Source organism: Crocodylus porosus, unplaced genomic scaffold (genome assembly GCF_001723895.1).
Source record: "Crocodylus porosus isolate Cpor-Errol unplaced genomic scaffold, CroPor_comp1, whole genome shotgun sequence".
In the NCBI taxonomy this organism is placed as follows: domain Eukaryota; kingdom Metazoa; phylum Chordata; order Crocodylia; family Crocodylidae; genus Crocodylus; species Crocodylus porosus.
This window is the reverse complement of record NW_017728912.1, coordinates 30259294-30280593: the sequence shown is the minus strand read 5'-3', so window position 1 is coordinate 30280593 and position 21300 is coordinate 30259294.

Here is a 21300-nt window from a genome sequence, read left to right as displayed (position 1 = left end):
CAACTGTGTATCACCCAGGTTACATGTAGATGTGGAGACATTTACTGCTTATTTAATTAGTCAACTGCACAGTAAACATCTCATGTAGATGCACCCAGTGATTATGAAAGTATTGTAAAGCTTCCTAAAAAAGCTTCCTAAAAACTTTTAAGGATTCTTTTATGTTGCATTTCATTCTTACTGTTTGTTTTTACAGAGACATCCGCTGAAATAATTCACTTATATAAATGAAACTGTCTTGTTGGTAAATGATAAGTTATTCTTTTATAACGTTAAGCCACGTTTCAACATGGTTCTAGGATTTATTTTTTTTAATGTAACAAAATCCAAAGTTCTCTCATGTCAGCAATGTGTGATACAAAGTTTTCTTGTAGAATGTTTCCTACAAGTATTTGAAATTCCCTTCCCAGACAACACTCCATCTTCATGGCAGGAAATAAAAAATTCAAGATAGTTAGTGCTAGCAAGTGAAGGGAACTTCTTAGTCGTCTATTATTTATCATTTCTTTTCACCTGATACCTCCTTAGAAATTGTAGCAGAATCTGACCGATTAATCAGGAGAAAAATCACACATATTTTCCCTATCATAATTGATTTATATTGCTTACGTAGGAACATATTCAAGTGGTTTGCAATCCTACTGCATTCCCGGTTTTATCTGTTGTTATGAGTCCACATATAATCACATAACATAACCTTTTCAAAGTCCACAATTACTTCTGTCCCATCTGAATGCACAGATGAATGTGCATTTCTCATATGAGGTGGGAAATAGATAATAATGCAGTAATGGTGCTACCTGTACTGACATGAAACCTTTAAAATAAAGAGAATACAAAACTGAAGGCCTTACATTTCCCAAAATGACTAGTATTGTGGGTTGCTTAAATTTCAGATACCCCCTTATACTGTTGTTATCAGGCCTGGTGTCCAGGAAGCGGGTTCTCTGTCTTTCCTTTAATTTTTCTCATGTTGGGCATCAAAATATGGAAAAATTCAGAACCACTAGTTACACCTGACATTTGAAGATGCCTTCTGTTTTTCCTCTTTACATACATTGCATATCACTCTATGTTTTTAGAAGTATGGTGTTGTATGCTGTATATTTATGAGGCCAACAGTATATAAAAATATAATCAAATTTTGCTCACAAAAGGATCTCCAGGGAGTGTTTATGCATTGAAGCCAAAAAACAAAAGAAGAAATTGGCTCCAAATCCTCTGCACCTTTCTTTCTTTGAAAAATGGACAGCAAGTGAAATATGAAGTCACTGTTTGTGTTCTGTGTTCAAATAAGGCAATGTATCTGCATAGAAAAAAAGCCACTTGCAGTAAATATTATTTAAAGATGTTAAGCCTGAAACTACATTCCATATGTATTCCCCCTTGTTTTCACAGAATAAACTACCTCTTACAATGAAACTGAAAGAAAAGACTCAACCATGTACTCTTATGATTTTGCCAGCCTGCCATACATTCATTCCAAATTCTCCCGAGTGTTTCAGTGACAGGCCTTCAGAAAACTCCTGGGAAATTATCCCAGCTGGTGTTTTTATACAACGTAGGAGAATACAACTCCTCAACAGCAGATTGATCCCAATCGCACATCTTATATTAGACAATCCTAACTCTCAGCAGGATTTTCAAAAAGAGACTATTGACTTACTGTCCCTATGTCTCAAACCAACAACCTGTAAATCATATGACAGAGTATATAGGGAGTTTATTTCTCAGGCCAGACAGGGAGATAAAGAATAAAGATGCCCCTAAAAAAGATTGAAACTCCAATCATTGATTTCTTGGAGACAAAATTAATAGAGGTTTTTCTCATCCTCTACAGTTAAATCTCAGACTTCTGTCCTGGCCAAAAGTTTTCTGTTGGCTAAAGATCAAACATAATATCAAGAAATCTTTAAGGAAGTTTCTTCTGAGAAGCCTGTTAAACCCAAATCCAATTTTTGGCATTTTTATTTTGTTTTCAATTGTTCACTTATAAAAAAAAATCTCAGACTGAGAAAAATCTCAGGATGGCTTTATAGATATGACATCCATATACTGAAGAAACCTAAATGTCTTGTGCATTCAGTCTGCAGAATGTTGCAGGTACTTCATTTCAGAGGTTTGCTTTATGAAGCCAAACTAGAGTTATGCTCAGAAGACATCCTACCTCAACAGTCTATAAAGTATTCCATACTTCTTTCTTCTGTGGGAAATTAAAACAACCATAAAATGTAATACTGTAATCCCTGCTCCAAAAGTTGGCTGCCTTGAGTTCTGCCCTTTAATTTATAGGTGGACTAAATGTATTTCTCCTGACAGATTGATGACTTTGCCCCTGCTCAGTACCAAATCCAAATATGAATCAAACTAAAAACACTTTCTGATAATTAATTCTAATACAGTCTTGTAATATTTTGTAGCGTCATAAAACTGTATTTCCTGAGCACCGGTACAAACATGTTTCTATTGAAAGAAACACACAGAAATGAGAGGGAGATAAGAAATGCCAGAATAGTGGTCCAGTAGCCACTCAGAGTAGCATTCTATTATTTTCTTGTCATTTAAGTGGCCATGTTTTGCATGTTTACAGAGAATTTTTGGCACTTAGGCATCCAGGGGTGTTCTATTTCTGGATATGTAGCTCTGTTCACATAGATGACTACATGTGTCCAGACAAGCAGTGCCAAAATGAAAAAGAGAGAGCAAGCTCCTATCTCTTCCCCAAACAGCTCAGCTTCCTAGGATGCTCCCCTAAGAAGCTGGAGCTTCCAGGACCCCTAAACTGAAGCGGATTTAAATTGGGGCATCTTCCCCTTCCCAGCACAACATTCTAACCACCGCGCTAACAGCTCAGTCATTACTCAGTCCCTTTGCTGGCATTTGCAATGGAACTGGTCCCCTAAGCAACCATGAGGGGGAAACCTGTGGAAGGTATGTTGGGCTACGAGGAAGCAAGCAAGCAAGCCAAAAGGTGCGTGCTTCAGTGAAATGACTGCTGGCCTGGAAAGGTAGGGAGCCCTAGGTTATAACCTGTTCCCTTGTCCTCAGTGAGGCTGAGAACACTTCCCCCTTTTTTGACCTCTGTCCTCCTTTTCTATTTTAGTTTCTCAGCTTCAAAATTAGAACTGGAGAAAGGAATAAGTAATGCCTGACCTGTAGTGGGGTGGTTAGTGTGCAGTAATGGTAAGCAAAAGAGGCTTTGTTCAAAACCCCAAGATGTTCAACATCACAGGTATGTGAAAGCTAGTGAGATGGACACTCACCATCCATTTTCTGCTCCTGAAGCTAAGTCCTGTAGTCACAGAATTGGGATGGCTGTATTTTCAAGATGTCTGAGTCTGCTATGTGTCCATAAGGAGTGTGTATACAGGCTATGGTTGTTACTTCACATGCTCAGTCAGTGTGATTATACAGCTGTGCACAGTTGTCTACAAGGGCAGACCCATTGGATGCAAAGTACCAAAAACACTGTGGAAACCTGGGGTGACTGGGACAGTCCCAGATTTAGGGGGCCAGCCCCAGCCAGTGGAAGAGAATTATAATGGGCATCCCAGAAATGCAGGGGCACAGGGCAGAGAGTCAGAGTGAATTTTCAGAAAAACCCGCCCCTCCCTTCTTCCCCCTGGGGAAGATGCAGATCAATAGACACAAGCTAGTCAAGGAAAAGTTTTGGCTGGACATAAGGAAAAACTTCTTTTCAGCGTGGTGTAACAGGTTGCCTTCCTCAGTGCCATCTTCCCTGTTATCCACACCCTACGTGGGATGCCCTTGGTGTCCCGCTCTCTATTCTCCTGCCACGTCTTGATGGAAATTATTATGCTGATGGTCTTGTAAGTAGGAGACTGTATATTGTATTTTGTATGTTGGGGTCTTTTGCCTACATAGGCCTTGACCCTGGTCTTTCTCTAGCTAGGCCTCCCTGCCAAAACCCACCAAACAGGGTTTGACTCCGAAACTCTAGCATTTAGTCTTGGGGCTCATGGCCCTCCTTTCTGCCACAATCTGGAGTCCAGCCTCCCTGGCCCAGAGGCCTGTCTGCTGGCCCACAACCAGGGGTCACAAGTTCAAAAACAGGCAATGGCCTCAAACTTCCACTGTCCCAGCCCAAAAAAATCCAACACATAGCTCCACCCAGGTGCACCAGGCCACCCTGGCCTTTCAAGATTGTGCCCTCTGGTACCAGGGTCAACGCATCCTAAATCCGACACCTACACTGGTGCCAGGGCCTATGTTCCCCTCCTCCAACCTTTGGACCACTCACCAAACCTCTGCATGAAGCTCTGGGATGCACTCCTTCCCTTTGGCTGCTGGTCCCTACTGCCACTCTACCAAGGGTTTTTATAGTCCTGGTCTGCCCCTTCTGGTCAGCTGACTAGCAGGCCAGGCTCAGCATTTAGCCTCCTCCTTACTGGCATTCTGTGCCCAGAAAGTTCTGGCCTTAAAGGGGCTAACCTATCTTCTGGTGACAGGGCTAGGGTTCTCCATTACATCCCCCTCTCTTCTCTTTCATCTGGGGTCTTTCCTTCCCCTCTGAACCCTCAACCTGTCTTCTGGTAACAGGGCCAGGGTTCCCTGTTACATATGAGTAAACTAGACTCTGGAACACACTTCCAGCAGAGGTGGTGCAGTTGCCATCTCTGGTGGTCTTTAAGAGGAGGTTGGACAGATACTTCGTTGAGCTTATTTGAGCCCAATTACTTCCTGCCCATGGCAGGGGACTAGACTTGATGATCTTATGGGTCCCTTCTGGTCCTTCTATGATTCTATAACTGAAATTTCAGCCTGAGGGGCACATGGTGCAATAGTGGGTGAGATATAGGTCCAATAATCAAGATTTCTATTGAAACATTTAAAAATCTAAACTGACTGATGACACAGTAGAAAATCCTGATTTGCATGACAAAATAATCACTGAACTAATATCTTGCAAATATGAAGATCTCTGCAAATTCAACTAAGGCCTAAAAAAAGTCATGTTTACACAAATATATACAGTTAGTGATTAGTTACAGCAAATTTTGAAATATATGGAAATAAGTATAGCCTACTTTTAAATAAGCAATACTCAGAAAAAGGCTAGACAGATTTTATTGAGATATTTCAAAATAAATTACACCTTGGCAAAGGGACTAGCATGAAAAATTTTAGCCCACTGTGGGCACATCTGGCCAACTGCGAATGTGCTTCTTGCAACATCTCAAACTCCTTTGAGATGCTGCAAGATGCATGCTGCGAAAAAAAAAATGTACCCCATGCTGCAAATTTCCAGCATGGGCTCAAAATTTGATACCTCAGATCCAGGTATTAAGAAATACCCTGGGGGAAAAAAGTAGAGCAAGGCATGGTCCCGGACTGTGACCTGAAGCAACCAAATGCTCAGTCCTCTACAGAGATGTTCTGGTAGCCAGCCAGAGCATCTCTCTGGCTGGTCCTTGCTCTGGTGCTGAAGGATGCTGCCTGCCTATGCAGGGCAAGCAGTGGTGCAAGCTTTAGGGACCTGGACCTGGCCTCCTGACAGGTAAATAAGGGGTGAGGGGGATTAGAGGAGTGGGAGGGGACCATGGGGTGGGGTCTGCCTGGCCCCAGCCCTTCACTCACTTCCCTTGCTCCTCAATTGCTCTCCTAGCTCCCCCCTCAGCCCCCCCTTTAGTCCCCCAGTTCCCTGATCCTCCTCCAGCTCCCCGATCACTTCCTCTGGCCACATCCCCACACAGCCCACACTCACCAGCATTAGCAGCAGCAGTCAGGGCTTTTGGGGCCTCATGGCAGAGCACACCCCACCCTCATGCGACACGGGACTATGGGGCTTGGCCCCAACCATCTGACACCTGCGCAACCACTGCCACATCTCATGGGTGTGGCCCAGCTTGGCAGGGTGCCATGCACTGTGTTGTAGCTCCAGGCTGCTCAGGATGAGTAGCACTGAGCCCTAGGTGACAGCTGCAGCACTCCTAAGCTGCCAGACAGCATGCAGCCCTGCGCAGCACCCTGCCAAACCAGGCTGCACCCACCTGATGCAGCAACAGCAGTGTGGGTGCCGGGTGGCCATGGCTGAGCCCTGCTGCCCTGTGCCATGTGAGGGGAGAGGGAGACGCTGTGCCACAAGGCCCTGAATGCCGCAATCACCACTGCTGCTGCCGGTAAATTATGGGCACTGCAGGAGTCTGATGGGGGACCAATCAAGGGGCAGGAGTCGAGCGGGGGAGTGATCAGTAGGTTGGAGCCGAGTGGGGGGGATCTACGAATTGTCCTCATTGCACCCCGACTCATCTCCAGCCCTCTTTTCATTCCCCTGCTCGTCTCCAGCCTTGGAGCAGGAGAATAAGCAGGAGGCTGGAGATGAGCGAGGAATGAGCAGGGGGTTGGAGATGAGCAGAAAAATGAGTAGTGGGCTGGAGACAAGTGTGGGGGGTGGGCTTTGGGCCTTGGGGGGAGCGGCTGGGACCCCGCAGGCAGGGTAGTCCACATGCTGTGTGGGAGCTGTACTCTGTGGAGGGCAGAGGACCCACCCCTCCTGAACAGTCCACCCTCCACAGTCCCTCCACACCTACCCACACACTGACCAGAATCCCCTTATACCCCTTCACACCCACTCACACACCCACCCACAGTTACTACTATAACAGAAGGGCTGCTCTTTTTAAATCTTGCTTTTCTTTTGAATATAAATGAGGTAACATGGTGCCTTAAACTGAACATATGACAAGTCCACAAATCAGGGCTCTCCAGGGCAAATGACCAACAAGGAGCTGATTCTCAGAATCAGCCCTAGACAGCACTTTCATTCAAACAGTTTGGGGCCACACCCCAGGGCTGGGGCTGACAGTCAGCTAGCCTCAGGACATCCCAGAGTCTAAAACCCACCCAGGTTATCCACCCTAGTCTCAGGACATCCCAGGGTATCAGAATCACCCAGGTTGTCCTGGGGCCAAACAAACAACCGGTTGATTGTCCTCCCAAACCACAGGATAGCCATAGGTCATTCCTGTATGTGGGTACCTGACTTCTAATATACCAATGCAGGGGGAGCCAAGGATTATGATTCCCAGGCCTCCTGTAGTGGCAAGTAGAAAGGGAGTGATTGGGTTCTGATCCCAGATTCCACAATCATGCTTCCTGCCACTCACATGCTATGTTTAACTGAATGCCTGCTACAGGCCTATTCTCAGGTCAGACACCAGGGAAAGCTGCTGTCTCATTGCTCTATCTGTATAAAAGTACTGCTTCTTTTGCGGGTTCCCCGTGGGATCACGTGCCACCAAAAGAGAGAGATGATAGGCAGGGCTACAGCCCTGGTCCTTTCCTTTACCAGCAAGGTGAAGTTGAGTACATGCATGTGGAAACAATTCACAATTCTGAGGAGTGGAAGAGTGAATGTGTTTCTACTGTATGACTGATAGTTCTTGGAGGCTGTGCAAAACAGCATCATTTTGTTTTGACTTCCATTTCACCACTTCAGTGGGACAGTGTTTTGTTTCAAGTTTCATTTTACTTTGAACCACTGTCCCATTTTGTTTCATTGAAACAGTGTTGAAATAGTGAAAGTTCTGACGTTTTGCCCATAGGCCATGATAGGGAAGTACAAACCTGCCCATAACTTTGTCATTTTCTGGCAGATTTGGATGAAAACAGCAAGGATGATAGCCCCTTCTGAGGGCATAATGCCTGCCAAGGTTCAAAGAGATAGGTGCAGGAGTTTCTGGGAAACTGCACCTCAATGTCTTGAAAGCAAAACTCATGTCACTTGTAAGTGTGAAGGCACAGGGGCATGAAAACAGCAGGCATGATCACCCCTGCTGAGGCCACAAAGCTAGCCAAGTGTCAAGGAGATAGGTGCAGGGGGTTCTGGGAAACTGCACCTCAAGCTGCTGACAAGCAAAACTCATGACGTGTGACACTGTGTGTGTGTTAAGTTGCACCGTCACTGTCGCTGGAGCCTCTACATGACACAGTAGTGTGTCCCAATGAGGGCTCCTCCTCCCCTACAGCCTCAGCCCAGTCAACTACTTGAAATGACAACAGGTAATAACTTAGTAAGCAGCACAGTAGCACCAGCAGCATTTCAGGCAGCCAAACAGTCACAGTCAATATGAGAGCAGTCCTTCCCCAATCTTCCCCCTCCCTCTCCTTACCACCTGTTTCCCTGCACGCAAGACCAGCTTCAGCTTCAAAACTCAAAATGTTTTGAAACTTTTGAAATGTTTTGACTGCCCTTGTTTCATTTCAAGGCTATATCAAAGCCTTCATTTCATTTCAACTTAACTGTTGCAAGCTTGAAAGTAGTCGAAACAGCTTTGAAATGAAACAGCCAGTGAAATTTGGCATGGCCCTAGGAGGCAGCTCCTTGAGAATGCTTGAGCTGCACCAAGGCAGAGCAACTTGCTCATAAACTTTCCCATATCTCACCTTGGATAAAATCAGTTGCGAGTACATTTCAGACCCATTACTTTAGATATAATGATCATCTTATTCATTTTTTTTTTCTTTTTGATACCAACCCAGCTCATTGAAAACTTTTTTAAAGATCAGAAACTATCAAACAACTTGTAATACAGTGAATTAGCAACACATTGACTTAATGTATTAATGGGGCGCTGACTGAACTGCAATGTATAGGATTAGTAGCAATTTGCAAAGTTAGCTCTCAATGCTTTTTAATTTACAATTGCATAGCACTGTGCCTGATTGTTAGATTACAATATTCAGGCTGATCAAAAACATTAAGAATTATTTTTTCTTCAGATGACATGCTGTACCTGTGCTTTTAGAGTGCTTTAGAATTAATTTACAAGCCCTTTTATTGTTATTAACTCCAATATTTTCTTCCTGATTAAAGATGAAAGGCCATGAATTTAATATTACCCTGCACCACATGTAGTCATTCACACCTGTATCAAGTGACTATAAAATCCTATAAAATGAAAATGCCTCCTATACATGCTTTCCCCTTAACCTTGCACCAGTTTGGTCTCAAATTCACCCCATAATTAAAAGGGTAATGGAGAAGACAGTAGTAAACCTAAGGACCAGCTAACAGGAGAGTGTGAGTATATCAGTATGTTGTTGTTGTTGATGATGATGATTTTAGCATTAAAAGCACTAGTGTAGCAAACTTAACACAGACAATCATGATGTGACTGGTACCCTCTTCACTTTGACTGAATGTGGTAGGGTACAATTTTAGCAAATTGAAGCTAGAGAAATCCAAGCAAGAAATTAAGTCCCCATTTTTAATAGTAAAGGTAATTAATCAATGGAACAACTTATTCAGGGATGCAGTGAACCTTCCATCCTTTTCAATTTTTCAATTAAGATTTTATGACTAAAATGTATACACCCATTGAACTAGAACTTATGGATTTTGTTGTGCAGGGCATCAGATAAGATGATGGCAATGGCCCTATATGGCTTTACAATCTATAATTTTGGAAACTGTATTTTTTTTTTTTCATTTCACATGTGATAGGAGCATCCTTGCCTCTACATCAAGGCCATGACTTTGTTCCTTTTAGCTCCCCAGGTGGGATTTTCTAAGCAGTCACTATTGGCCTAACTCTGCTCTGAAGACTGAAGGAAATTAATCATCAACTACAAGAGATACAAGGTTAGTCCAACAAGAAGGACTTATAACAAATACTTCCTCTGCCATAGAGAAGGTGGATTCTGTACAGCCATCAAAAATGCACAAGAATATAATAAATAAGTAAATAAATCCCTGATCAGTGTTTATTTATTTATTGGCAAAAGAAAAAGAAATGTTCCCATTGCCTTCAAGGGAGGTACGAACAGACCTACAGGCCTTTAAGACATATACAACCATAATTAAATTCCCTTTTCATTTGGGAAACAAAACATGAGAGAATGTGCAAAAGCAGCATAATGCTATTTCTTCTTGCCTTTTCACTTTTCTCTTCTGAGCTCTAATCCAATCATCTGTAAATTCTTTTGTGGAAGACACCTTCTCTTCCATTCTCTCTTTTGTGCATTGATGCACTATTGGTAAGAGAAAATGCCATCACCATCAGCTCTCTAGGAGCAGAAACGCACCACCTGATATACATGTTACTTGCTGGTGGTGTGAGCACAAGCTAAGATCATGTGTTGTGCATGGCAGGTATCATACCTTCTCATGTGTTCAGAAAGTGCCTGGCATATTATGACTGCTAAAACAATAGTAGTGTCTATAATTAGCAACACTTGTTTGTGGCACTGTATAAATAATCATTACTAGCAACTATACTAACTAATACATGAACAGAAAAAGGCACAGAACATCTGTGTCTAAACTAGTTCAGTGGAAGAATCGCTGGTATCTGAATGCTCCCACTAAGCTTTAAGAACCCCAGCCAGATAAAAGATAAACAGCTACTCTTTGGAAACAATATCTATCTATCTATCTAGCTATCATTTCATAGAAGCACACGTATTAAGCATTTCCCACTGATCTGAAATGATATGCAAAATCTCTTTAAATAAGTGGCAAGAACTGCTTTAGATTAGTGAATCATTTTGACAATTGATATTTGACCCTCAAAAATCTAAAATGAGGATAGCCAGTTCTCAGTATTTTAGTCTGAGCTGTGCAATATTTGGTGTTTTTCTTAAGCCCCAGTACCTGAAGTCAAGCAATCACAGTAAGAATTTCAGCTTCCATTACTTAAAAGAAAATACTCAAAACATAACACTAGTGCACCGTAACACTTAAAAATCAGAAGGAAAAATGTAAGGTAAATGAAAACTATGATATATTTAATAGCAGTCTACCTTGATGAACTCATGTTGTACTTTCACCCATTTTCCATGTACATTCACGCTAATTATCCTTCCTATCAAGACTTATTGTAAAGCCCTACACACTAGTAAGAATGGACTAATAGGTCAATAGTTTCTTGTATCACTTTCCCCCATTCTTAAATGCAGGAACTACTTTGGCTGTTCTCCAGTTATATGCAAGCATACCTAATTTGACACCTATTGTCTTTCCTCCCACTGTTATCCTCCTTTTGGAAAACTGAAGAAAAATATTTATCTAGATTTTAGGTCCTACTGAGATTATTCTTAATCTGTCCCCATTGTTGACACTGGATTTTAGGAACCCAGCCCTTGTAGTTTCAGGGCGGGCACAACCCTCAGACTGACCACAACACCTGCTAGTTGATAACGGGTGAATGTATTAATACAGGGCGGTAACAGAAAACCAACAATTCAAACAATCAAGTGATTCTATATCTACTAATCCTAGGGCCGTCACCAGAGTCAAAGTACATCTGGTCAAGACACAGACTCTACTCTGAGGCTTTTTTTCTTAGGTGTCAGCAGTCTGGAGGTGGGATGACGAGGCCCACAGCCCCACTCCAGTGGGGTGCATGAGATGGGCTACTGGTATGCCTTCGGTCCATGCTAGCCTTGGGGACCCTTCTCAGGGGATGGGGACAGGGATGGGGACCCCTCTCAGGGAGCGAAATGGGGAGAGAGTGAGGGACAGGACAAAGAGAGGGACCCTTTGTTACTCTCAGGTCTCTGCTTTTGTATTCTCCTTCCCCCTTGATCTCTGGTTGGCTGTCTCTCTGTGGCCACACATCCATGTAGCCTTCTGGGTCTTCTCCTAATTTGGTCTGTTCCCCCAAACCGGGACTTAGGCCCCCCTGCTTTCTGAAACCTTGTTGCTGGAGTCACTTATTTTGCGTTATGGGATAGTATGGTACGTACTTCTTTGGATCCCAGGCTGTGCATCCTTATTATGTTAGCAACCTGTCTGCCTTGAAGGCTGTGAACTCATGCTATGGCATGTTTCCCTTCATTCTCAGGCTGCGTCCATTTGTTGGCCTTGTTGTGTTAAACAGCTCATCTGTTTTCAGGGCCATGAGAAGCCATTTAACCCCTGCTGCCCATCTTGACCCCTTATAATGCATATATCTATACCTATAAGCCAATTCCCCAAAACAGGCCTTTAAATACTATCTCTAAGTCAACACACATATTCACTGCAATTCTCACTTTCGTTCAATGCTTCTTGAAATCTAAGACACATATTTTTTCCAGCTCCTTGTAGGCTTCCACTTATTGCTATTTTCATCCTTGAGGCGGTTTTTCATTGAGGTCCAAAACCCATTCCTTTAAGCTTTCTTTCCTTGCTTGGTATATTGATTTCCCCTCTCTGATAATTTTAGCATCTTTGAGTTGAAGAAATTTTAGGCTCCTTCTACATTCACTCCATGTGTTCCTCAGTTCAGCCGACTTCATTACTTACTTTCCTTAGTTTATCAAATTTGCCCTTAGTCACAAACCTACTTTTGCTGATCATCCTTCTTAATTTATATCAGTCAGCTCACAATCAACAAACTGAAGCTTATTTTCTATAATCAGATCTTCTATAACATTTTCTTTACTCACTAAAAGAAGTCCAAAATCACATCACAGGTTGTTGGGTCAGTGTTTGAAGAAAGATGTCAGGTATCACATTCAGGAATATCTGAGTCTCTCTATTATTTCTGGTATGCCTTATCCAATCTGTAACTAGAAAATTAAAGTCTCCCATCATGACAATTTCCAGCAGTGTTTATTTTCCTTAGCGCATATCCAACACCAACCCTGGGGGGTGGTCAACTGCAATCATTGTGCCAACAGAACCTCTTTGGTACATGAATGGAATGTCAAGTGGTTTTGCTTAGCTTGCTCTTTTCTGTCTTTGGTGCAAACACTCAATGTCATACCACCACAGTACAAGTTTCTTTCCATGGTAGATTAGTAATATATAATAACACCAGTGTGACCATGTGGCTGGCAATGTTCCATTTGCCTTATGAACATGGACTAAGTACTAATAAAACGTATGAAGGTGAATGGCTTTGGTATTTTCTAAGAGGCATGTGTCATACTCCCATGTAAATGCACAGTCACAAAGACCCCAGAAAGCATCCTGGCTATGGACAGACATTCAAAAAGCCAGAACCTGATTTTTTTTCAATCTTTGCAGATTAGTTTAACCTGCCTAGGTTGAACTGATTTGCAAGTGTACAGACATTCCCCTTGGACTGAGGAAATGCAGGCACATGCCTGCAGTTGCTCAGGCCAGCAGCCAGCAGAGTTATTCTGACACTTGCCCTGAGCACAGAGTAAGAAGCAGCAGTGGTCTGGGTGGGTAGACTCTACTGCATTTCCCTGAGGTAAGAAAGATAAATAACCCCACTCCCCCCCTAAGGGGTCCTGCTAGCTGGCCTCTGGCCCTGCCCCCACCCAGCCACTGGAGAAGTGAAGGGGGAGCAACCATGGTGGGGGCAGCAGCCCCCATCTTGGCTTTCTGGAGCATGAGCCCCTTCCTAGTAGGCGAATGCCTTCCCTGCAGCATGAATGCTCACCCTGCAGTGTGCTCCCCCCACCAGGAAGAGGCTCGTGCACCCTAGACACTGTGACAGGGGTGCTGCTCCCATCAAGAGCCCCACCACCTTGCCACTCCAGCAGCTGGGCAAGGGCATGGCCAGAGGCAGGCTGGCAGGACCCTTTAGGCAAGGGGACAGGAAAAGGGGTTATTTTCCCCTCCCTCCAGCATCCAGCAGAGGGGGAAGGAGGGGGATTTTTCTGCCACTTAACCCAAGCAGGGAGCAAGCAGGGTGGGCAGATCCCAGCTGCAATCCCCCAGGAGCAGTGGAGGTAGAGGGGGGAATAATCCCCCTCCCTGCCTCTCTGCCTCAGGGGTCATGCCAGCTGGCATTTTGCAGGTCCCCTGGCCCCGACACTGCAGCAAGTGGGGAGCACCCAGCAGACCCTGGCTTGGGTCCCTGCTGGTGGGACAGGGAGGGGGGAATTAAATGCCTTCTAGCCAGTTCAGCCCAGGTTACTGCTGGAGTTGGCCATGCCCCCATCACTGGAGCAGCCAGTGTTGAAATACAGGTCCATGCTGGTGGTACAGGAGAGGGAGGTGGGGAATAAATTTCTTTCCTGCTCCCTTCCAGAGCCAGTGTTTGGCCAGGCCCCTGCCTGTCCCTGCTGTGGCTGTGTCAGGTAGCCACCAGATATGGACATGTACTTTTATGTCCCAATGACATACCCCAGCCCCCTCAGGGTGACTGCAACCTGGTTTGACTGGTTTAGGTAGGGTCCAGTGTTCTCTCTTCCTTCCTCCCATGGCTTTGATGTTTAAGAGGTATTAATGAGAGGGAGGTGGTGACTACCTAGACTGACCATTGAGTTTCACCCTGGCTCCTGAGGCTTTGGAAGAAGGGATGATACCAGAAATAACCAGCCCAAAGCAGGTCTTTCCTTTCTCCTTTTTTCCCCCTTTTATTTATTGTTGCCCCTTGTGAAACACCAAAGGGGTTTTTAGTCCTAGAGAGAACTGGGTTGCAGACATCCTCTGGGGACTCCTTGGAGGCTTTCCCACAGCTCTGGGCTTCCCCATGCTTTTTTTTCTGATAGCAGCTGCACCCAGCTTAATTGGTGGTGTACTGGGAACTCCCGTCTTCAGCTGAACAGCTGGAAAGAAGGCCGTCTCTGCCTTTCTCACTCTGGTGGCAAACGATCTACCACTTCTGGTTAAATGCCAGATCAGAGGAAAAGAAAAGAAAAAACCCAGACCCAGCTGCTTAGGGCATCCACCTCCTCCACCTTCCCCAGGCCACCTCTTATCTTCCTTCTTCCCCTCTTCCTTGCTCTCACAGAAGGACCATCACTGCTTCTTCAATACCCTCCCAGGTGCTTACCCTGGCAGTGAGGCATTCTCCTGGTATCTCAGGCTCCCCAGCTCCATTCTCCTCACTGTCTGCCACCCATTTCCTCTCCCCCTTTGCTCTGTCTCTGGCCCCCAAATATTGCCCTAAACTGTGGGCTTCCACCAATCCACTTCACCTGCCGAGGTGATAAAGGCAGGCAGGGCCGAATAGGGAGCTCTTGCTGCAGCATAGATGTCTCCATCCAATAAGGTCCATGCTCCTGGCCGGGGATGTGCCCCAGGTGAGTATCGCTCAGGTACCCACAGGCTGGTGACCGTAGACAGGCAGGGCCAGCCTGCTCTATTGGAGTCCAGAGCCCAGGCCAGAGTGCATGCCAGGATGCTGGAAGACTCAGGTTTAACTTAAACCAGGAAAAGGTCTAGGACAGGGATTGATTAACTGGTTTGAGCTCAATCAGTTAAGTCTGATACTACAGTTGACCAGGTTTATCTCAAAATGGTTTTGGCCATTTTGAAACTGGTTTATGTGCACTGAAATTACATTCTATTACACATTTAAAACAGTTTCTGATCACTTAAACTGATTTGTGTGTAATGTCTGTCCCTAGCTCTTGTGTGGCCTTTAAATAATGTTTTCTGATGCAAGTCAATATTGAAGCACCTGAGTACTAATTTGTACACTCAGATTCCTCAAATACCGGCTTTGATATAAATAATGAATGGGTTTGTTAGTTAATTTGGGGATTTGGTTGTTATACCTTTTTCTAAAATGTTGGTCCTTAATACCTCTTTGATATAGGTGAGCATGATTACATGGTCCATTTAAATGTTTTCCTTACATGAGAACTGGTTGTTCAGATTCTGAAACTGCTTTTTGAATTATGAATAAATTTGGATGAGAACTGTGTTTTTATGTACGCCGATTTCTTCTCCACAGTACATTAGCTTTGGTTGGATACGACATTCTGAGATTAGCTTTCTTTTTCTTTATGTTCCTCTTTTCTGTAGTCTTTATTTATTTGCCTTTTATCTTTTGTTTATCTTTCTCTGCCCCTTGCTTTCTGTCCTTGTTATGTTGTATTTTCTTTATCTTTTGATATTTGTATCTCTCTTCTTTTACTGTGTGTTATCTATCTTCTGTTTTGCAACATCTTTCTCCTCTCAATTCCTTTTTGTTTTCTGGCAAGACTTTGTAACATTTTCTCTTTTTTGCCATGCTGTCTTTGTCTATGACAGATGAATAAGTGGGGCCATAAAGTATTAGGGACAGCCCTTATCTGTACTACAGAGTTATGTCAGCAGAGTTATATTAGCTATAGGGTATGAAAATATAGCTTTACCAGTAGACCTCTGGTGAGATGCAGCTATGTTGGTAGGAAGTGGCTTCTGCTGGTTAAGCTTTTCCCCTGTAGGGGAGCTGAAGGAACTCTAGGGAGCAAAAAAATCTTCCCACTGGCAGTTACATTCACACCAGCTGGTCCTGATGCCCTAGGCCTGCCAACATACTTAAGGCAGAAGCAGCCCTATAGTTATAGACAAAGTCATAATCTATGATCTGGTTATAAGAAACCATTCACAAGCTCTTGTTCACTATGTATTTCTTGATTTAGATAGGTTTAAGTCCTATTTCAGTGAACAGAACCTTAAGCACATGCTCACATAATTTGCTAAATTTAGGGCCTCTGCAGGCTATCTAGTCTAAGACAATACCTCTGGTTATTTTAACAGCGGGTAACTTAACACTAGAGGTAGTGAAAAATGTTCAGACTAAATGTTTTCCAAATAAAAAGGTGTTTTTAGATCAAATGGAAATTTTGTCAAAAATATCTTTGTTTTTTAATAGAAAAGTCTAGATTTTTAGGATTTGATTTATTAAAAATAAAATTGTAGTTTTTAAAATTATTTTTTCCTGAAGGGAAGATCATTTGAATCTAACCCTCTCTACTTACCTTGTAACAGCTATAAGGGAGAACCCGTGCTGAACATAAATGGTTATAACAAGCAAAGGTCGGTGGGCGAGCAGATTATTATAAATTAAAAGAGAAGTAAGATTGCAAAGGCAAGTATACAAATATTAGGAAATACCAGAATGTAGATTGCTTACAACAGAGGTTTGCAACTTTTTTCATTTGTAGACCCTTAAAAAATTTGAACGGAGGTGCAGACCCCTATGAACTGCAAGCGTGGGTAGTCGCATACTTTTGATTGATTATAGACATCGTTTGCAGACCCCTTAGACTTAGGCTGCAGAACCACAGGGGTCCATTGACCACAGGCTGAAAACCACTGGTCTATGCAAACTTCATTTGCCCTGCTTGTGGAAATGCCTTGTAATGATACAATCTATAATCAGCCGGTGTTTCATTGGTACAGATATGCAAGCTAATATACAGTCCCTACTCTTGTGGAGAAACAGGGAGGGCCATTGGAGAATGAAGGTGATGTGTGAGCAAGCACTGGAAGTGCACTGAAGGGACATTCTCCACTCAGCTAGAAAAGCATCAATACTCTTGTTTAGCAGCTAGGAAGCAGGAGGTGGAGCAGTGCCTGTTTCACATGCTGAGGGTTCAAGCTATCCATCAGCCTCTGGATCCGCTCCAATTGACTGCCATTCCCTATCAGTCTGGTTAACTGATTGACCCCCCTTCTCCACTTATCTTGTGTTATGGGATAGAATGGTACGTACTTCTTTGGATCCCAGGCTGTGCGTCCCTATCAATCAACCAGATGGAGAAGGGCAGTCAATCAGTTACGAACTTCAGCAGCGAAGAGGGGTTTTCCTTGGGGGTCTACAAAATGGTTACAAAACTCAAGGAGCTGGAGGGCCTACAATCGAATGAGCTCTAGTTAAAGTGCCCCACCCCCATTTTGAAACATGGGATGCTGAATACATGAGATGCTGCTGGCCTTTTAATTACAGTGGCTCCCAAGAGCTTCTCTAATTAAAACGCCCCTTCTTCCCCTCACCATGGAGCACATGTAAAGTTGTCCTATCATTTGTTCAACAGAACAGGATCATTATTGGAAGGGAAAAAAAAATCCTCTTAAAACTCCAAGTGCTTTAAACAGGATGCTGAATTCATTTAAGGTCTTTCCAATACTTACATATCATATATTTTTGCCTGCTCCAAATCTAAAATACCACAGCAGAAACCTTGAAATCCAAAATGAGATTTGAGATGAGTCTTTAGCAAAATTTGTTTAAACATTTGGTCCACCATGTCTGTTCAAACATTCTGATCAAAGCTAAAGGGCTTTATTTTCATTCAAGCTTTGAATGTTTTTTCAATTTGTTTGTACTATTTGGTCTGTTTGAATTTGTTCTCTCTGATTATTTCTTTTTTTGTCATCATATTTTTAGTACACGTTTTCTAATGTTTTATCCCAAAGCCTTACAAAGCATGTTTGAAATTTGAAAAGCAATGTGAGAACTATTTGTTTAAAAAAGAGACATGCATCCAATTCAGAACATTGGCCAAAGTATTGAGCTAAGTCCATGAAGCACTGATTTCTCATTAGCACTTGAAGTAAAGTTTACTTCCATTTATCTATACATTTATTTATTTTGGCAGCTGTGTGCAACTATGGCTCAGTAAGATTGTCCAAAAACACAAACATTGGCATCACTCTGTTCTTTGATTCATTTCCCAATGTTTTGTCTTTCTTTATTTGCTTATTTTTAACAAAGGCAGAAGACAGAAGCTCAGTTTCATTTCAGTCCCCTAAATGAACTGGCTCTTTTTTTTAGATGGTCTCAGAAGTAGTTTGGGAGTTTTCCATTGTTTTCAAATGCCTAGGTGGGGATTTCCTGTTGTTCTCAGAGGGGTTAGAGAATGTTATTTTTTTAAAAGCTGAGTTTTTGTTCTGAATTTAGTAATTCACTCTATTTATACAGAATAGCCAAACCATCAATGACAGGTCAGCTTTCCTCAAACTGATGCCTTACGTTAATTTTAGCACCACTACTATTCCTGCTTTTATTTCCTTTAACTAATCATTCTTTCTTAATTATTACTACTGCAGGATGGCCACAATACTGAAAATTACTTAAGCACTGAATTCAAATGAAGGAAGAGGAGAAGGGCATAGGTAAAAGGCAGAGCTAAAGTATAAAGTAGGTTTGAAGACTTACTTTCCACCTTTTCAACCTCCTGTCTGATTCAGTCCGATGAGTCTCTGTTGAAAGCATAGGAATTTCTTTCACATAAGCCAGTGAAAAGGCAGCATATATTCTATAATATTTCACCTACTGCTGACAAAATTCACACTGGTGGTTTAGGCACAAAAGTCTCCACACTTCATGACCAGCTGCCCAAACCATCCCACTCATGTCACTTTACTAAACAGATTCCAGGCCTATCTCTATTTGCCTTCAAATCATGCAACAATGATGGTATGATCTGTAGTCTCTTGTCAATGCCCAAAGGCTGGCCTAGCAAAGATATTTCAATTCACAGCTGACATACATTAGCAAGAATGTTTTCTTGTGCAATGAGCATAATTAAAGGCATGAGGGAAAAATGAACTCTTTTCTGAAGAGAGATTCAGATTGTTAGATCTGTTTACATTAGAAGAGAGATGAATAACCAGGAACAGGATAAACATGTGCAAAATAACTATCAGTTAAAAGCTTGCATGGCAAGAACTTCTGTTCCCTTTTCTCAAAATCAAAACCATGGGTAGATCTGATTAAATTAAAAGTTGAGAAATCCAAACTCATGAAAAGAAATAAATCTTCATACTATGTGTAACAGGACAGTGGAATGCCATGAGATTTCACTGAAGCCAAGAGCTTAGCAAGAGTGTCTTTTTTAGATGAATATCAAGAATGTCCAGAATTACCTATATTAATGATGATGAGAATTTTAGAATGTATATTAAATCTCAGAGTTCAGGTCTGGAAACCTAATGGGAGTTTGTTACAGATTATTCCACATGTGCCTACTGTGGGATTCTCACACCGTCCTCTGAGACAATCTGGCACTGGGTACTCCCAGGAATGAAGTAGTAAAAGAGGTGGACGCAAAGTGTGATCCACTGTAGAATGTCTAAATTTTTCACGGTATCTACCTGCTTCACTAAGCCTAGCTCAAATAAGTGTTCTGGGATTTTAAGCACTAAAGCTCTCAAATATTTTAGAGAAAGATTGACCCTGGAAACAAGCAGAAACTAAACCAATTCCCAATTTACTATATACAGCCTTTTGCTTTGTTTTAACTCCATCCAAGTAATCCAGTTTTTCAATCTGCTACAGCTGCCATGTACTGTCAAGTGCTACTTATTGGCTTTAATGAAAGAAACTAAGGACTTGAAGGATCTAAAGGTCAAGATGGCACTGCAAATGAAAAGGAAGAGCTATTTCTCACTTGAAAAAACACATGGAAGTGTCTTTCAGGCTTAGAGTACCATAGATGTTGAAAATGATCAAAATGTGATCTTAATTTGAAGCAGATCAGTACTTGCTGCTAGACAGACCCACTGGAACTCACACTGTAGTGATCACTGGGAGAAAAAGGAGTCCAGAGTAGAGCATGGATAAAGCATCGATGAATGAAGAACAGTAAAAACTCTGTCCACTTGTGGAACTGTTTAATGAACTGCCTTGATGCTCAGGATCTTGGCTTCTTTTCTGGGAATAGTATTATTTTCAAGAATGCTTCTTTTTTAGCTCATTCTGCCTTTTTTGTTCTGTGCAGTCTGGTATAGAGACCATAGTATAACAAAGGTTGACCAACTTGTGAAGCATTGCACATATAAGGTTAGACTGACAGGTACATTAAGACAGACTGAAGGACCCTGGCTAGCTATGCTGCACTTTTCCACCACAGTCTTCAATGTATTTTTCCTGATAATCCCCTTGTTAGATAGGGCAGTGCTATTCCTCTCCTTTTATAGATGGGGAAACTCAATCCAACAGGAAGTAAGTAGTTACACAGGAAGACTTCAGGAAATTAATTCCAGGTCTCTGGAGTCCCAGGCTATGGACTGACCTGCTGAATAATGTTTAATCTCATGGGACCACAAAAAGCTCTTCACTGGCTATGGCCATCAAAGAACATTGTCTCAGCTCATGGTTAGTTTGCCATAACCTTTCTGTTAGTGGGAGGCAGGTGATTTAAGGCTGGTTATGCAACACACGAATTATCACCTGGTACATGAAAAAATTATTGTCTTGTTTGTACTACTGATGAGTGATGATAATCTGAGGATTTAGCAAAGAGTATGGAATTTAGGTGAAAGAAAATCTTTATGATTCTTTTCTATAATTTACTGCATTTGAGCATAGTATAAAGGATAAGAATATACAGAGGTTCAGTAACTGCAGCCCTAAAAGAGGGCTTGTTATCCTTGGATTCCCATTTGAAGAGGAACAATACACAAGTACAATCAGACTATTAAAAAATGTTCTTCCCTTAAATATAACCACTTCATGCAGCAAAACAATTCCTCCTTAAGCAGAGAAAAATCTGTATAGAGACAGCATCATTTGCTAAGCAGCAAGGGTATTTCACAAATAGAGAGAGAAGAAAAAAACCAAATTTACTAGTGCCCACCAAAAGGCACCAGCACTGAGTCGATGTGTAGTTATGACAACACAAGCCAATGTTCAGAAGTTTTCTGTGGGAAGAGAA